Source organism: Panthera tigris, chromosome B1, assembly GCF_018350195.1.
Source record: "Panthera tigris isolate Pti1 chromosome B1, P.tigris_Pti1_mat1.1, whole genome shotgun sequence".
Lineage (NCBI taxonomy): Eukaryota > Metazoa > Chordata > Mammalia > Carnivora > Felidae > Panthera > Panthera tigris.
The window spans coordinates 112,207,303-112,211,047 of NC_056663.1; positions in this window are offsets into that span (position 1 = coordinate 112,207,303).

The following is a 3,745-nucleotide window of genomic DNA, read 5'->3' on the forward strand; positions in this document are numbered from 1 at the left end:
GTTACTTGTAGTCAGACCCAATTATAACTAAAACATTGGGGCCATAATAATAATAATGGCTAATATTAACTAATTATTATTTTCCAAGTTCAGGGCCATGTATTGAACATCTACTACCTCAATCTTCACAACTCTCTGAGTTGGTTGCTATCATTACTTTCTTTTTTTAGTTTATTTATTTATTTTAAGAGAGAGAGAGAGAGAGAGAGAGAGAGAGAGAGTATGGGTGGGGTACAGGCAGAGAGAGAGGGGGAAAGAGAGAGAATCCCAAAAGGTCTCCACACTGTCAGCGCGGAGCTCAACACGGGGCTTGATCTCACAAACTAGGAGATCATGGAGTGAGTCGAAATCAAGAGTCAGATGCTTAACCAACTGAGCCACCCAGGTGCCCCTCATTACTTTCACTTTTAGATGAGGGAGCCAAGCTTTTTACAAGTTCCAGGGTCCCACTTCGGTAAGTGATTGAACGGGGACTTCCAGACCCACTTTTAACTGCTTCTTCAGTCTGCCTTCCCTCACAGGTGCTTCCCACCACGTGTGGATTGCTATGCTGATTATAAAGCACTAATCTATTAAATCAGCTGGCTCTATGAAAAGACTTTAATTACTTTGTTTTTGTTACTAAAAGACCTGGTGAAAGAACAAAAAGTTGGTAGCACAAGATCCACATTGTACCTTGACGAAAATTTCTGTTCCTTACCCATGTGAACTGATAAAAGGCACACACCCTGGAACCTTCTCACTCATCTTTCAGAAAAGAATAGCGGTGTGTACTCTGATATATTGCACAAAGGTGCTGTGAAGATTTGTTTCAGAGAAGTATGAGACACAATTTAAACTACTAGATCCTGCTCTTCTCCGTCATTAAAGGGAACTTCACCAGCTAGGAATTTCTTCTGCCTGTTGCAGTGTGACCTGACTACAGGGGCAAAAAAGTTAAAGCTCTTTATTATTAGTGGGCTTTTATTTATTTTTTTTTTTTAACGTTTATTCATTTTTGAGACAGAGAGAGACAGAGCATGAACAGGGGAGGGGCAGAGAGAGAGGGAGACACAGAATCCGAAACAGGCTCCAGGCTCTGAGCTGTCAGCACAGAGCCCGACGCGGGGCTCGAACTCACGGACCACGAGATCATGACCTGAGCCGAAGTCGGCTGCCTAACCGACTGAGCCACCCAGGCACCCCATTAGTGGGCTTTTAAAAAGGAGCTCCTGGGGCGCCTGGGTGGCTCAGTCGGTTAAGCGTCCAACTTCGGCTCAGGTCATGATCTCATGGTCTGTGAGTTCGAGCCCCACGTCAGGCTCTGTGCTGACAGCTCAGAGCCTGGAGCCTGTTTCAGATTCTGTGTCTCCCTCTCTCTGACCCCCCCCCCCTGTTCATGCTCTGTCTCTCTCTGTCTCAAAAATAAATAAACGTTAAAAGAAATTTTTTTTTAAAAAGGAGCTCCTCCCAGTTGAATCAGGCCTCCTTAAGAGCTTTCCAGGAAACCTCATGTGATGACTTTCCTCGCACATCTCATTTTATTGCCCATTTGTAAATGCAAGGCAACTTTTTTTTTTTTTTACATTTTATTTATTCTTGAGAAACAGAGTGAGACAAAGCGTGAGCGGGGGAGGGGCAGAGAGAGAAGGAGACAGAATCTGACGCAGGCTCCAGGCTCTGAGCAAGCAGTCAGCACAGAGCCTGATGCGGGGCTTGAACCCACAAACTGTGAGATCATGACCTGAGCCGAAGTCAGATGCTCAACCGACTGAGCCACCCAGGCGCCCCGCAAGGCAACTTTTAAAATGCTGTTATTTAGCTATCCCCAGGACCATCTGTTGCTAAGGAAAAGGAGACAGATAGGGACTGATTAGGAACCAGCAGTCTCAGACACAGGAATAATCCACATAGGTAGAGCACATAGACCCTTCACTATTGACTGTGCTCATTCCCCAGTCTAAAGCTTCACAGGGAGCGTGGAACATTTCAGCCAACATGCAACTCAACAGATTTGTATCTTTCTTATTTTTAATGTTTATTTATCTGAGAGAGAGAGAGAGAGAGAGAAGAGCATGAGTGGGGAAGGGGCAGAGAGTGAGGGAGACATAGAATACTAAGCAGGCTCTAGGCTCTGAGCTGTCAAGCATAGATCCCAACGCCGGGCTGACACCCACAAACTGTGAGATCGTGACCTGAGCTGAAGTTGGGCACTTAACCAACTGAGCCACCCAGGCACCCCAATTTGTATCTTTCAATGTCAGCATATCAGGCAAAGAATAACAGAGTGCAGATCCTAGACGATGTTGGATGTCTGAGTCTAGCTCTGGAAAGGATGGGCTTCTCTAAGTTGGACTTCTTTATTAACTGAAGTGACAGCTCTGTTATTAGAAGTGGGAGCTTCATTACATAGGTTCTGATGCTGCACCAAGAACCTAACACTTCTACTCTTTTTCAATGGCCCTGTTAAAACCAACATAAAGCAAATACTTAGCATGTTAATCCTTTTCTTTTTGAGCTGAAATTTTTAACATCAGTTATGGCATCATCTGAAAGAAAAGCAATCTTAATACAGTTCATATCACTGCCATTGATGGTAGCAATATTCAGCTCCCCCAATACAGAATTTGAAACTTCAATTCTAAATTATTAGTTGATGATTAACAGACCTACTGAATGACCTTCTGTAACATGTCATCTGGGGAAGTAGCAACAAAGGATGAACAGTTCCTTCAGATGAAATCTTTCCAACAATTGCTAATTGCTGGAATGATTTAACATAGAATAAAATTTTTGAAAAATCTAACACCTACACAAATGTAAATTTAGAAAAAAATAATAGAATGGCATCAACACTGTATACTTTTTACCTACATTGTAGGTAGCTTTTAACCCTTTAGATTAACCAACAATCCTTCTAAAAACCAGGCCGAACTTACACTTGGCTGTCAGGTAAGTGCCTCTTCCTGTGTTCTCCAGCTTGAGACTAGATGTCAGCATTCTGTTAGTTATCCAAGGCAGAAGCATGAGAGCAACTTAGATTGCTCTTTTTTCTTCATGCCCGCACCCATCCATTCAATCACTTTGTCGTGTGGATTCTACCTGCCGAGTATTGATGGAATCTGCTCTGTACTCTCCTCTTCCAAGCTATAGTTCCGGTTAAAGCCGTATGATTTTTTACCTGGGCGATATTCCAACGAGAGTATAATGTAGTCTCCCTGCCCACAACTTCAATCTCTTCAGTCCGTCGAAATCCTCAAGAGTTCTAGAGATATTTCTAAACTGCAAATCTGAACATGGTCGCTTTTGCTGAAAATCCTTGTGTGTCTACAGAGTTTCCAGGACAAAGGTCGAACTCTTTGGTTTAGCATGTGAGGCCTTTGCCTGTCTCTCTAATCCTATTCCTGCCACACCATTATACACGCTTCACAACAACCTTACTGAACAACTGATTCCCCCCAACACACGTCATCCAGTTTACTGCCTCCATGACATTTAAACGTGTTGCCTCTGGAATTCCTCTTTGATGACTTTTCATTCTCTTTCTCAGTCTCTTGCTTCTTCATCTTGTCCTTCCAGATGGCTCAAGTGCCACCCCTCAGAGAAACCCTTGTTTACTGCCTGTCTAATCAAGCTGCTCACCCCCTCCTCCTGAACCACCACCCAAATCTCTATGAACAAGTCCCTGTACTTGCCCCCTTGAAACTCCTTGGTCTGCTTGAGTCTCACCACTATCCTTAAGGATAGAGGCTATTTCTTTTTCTCT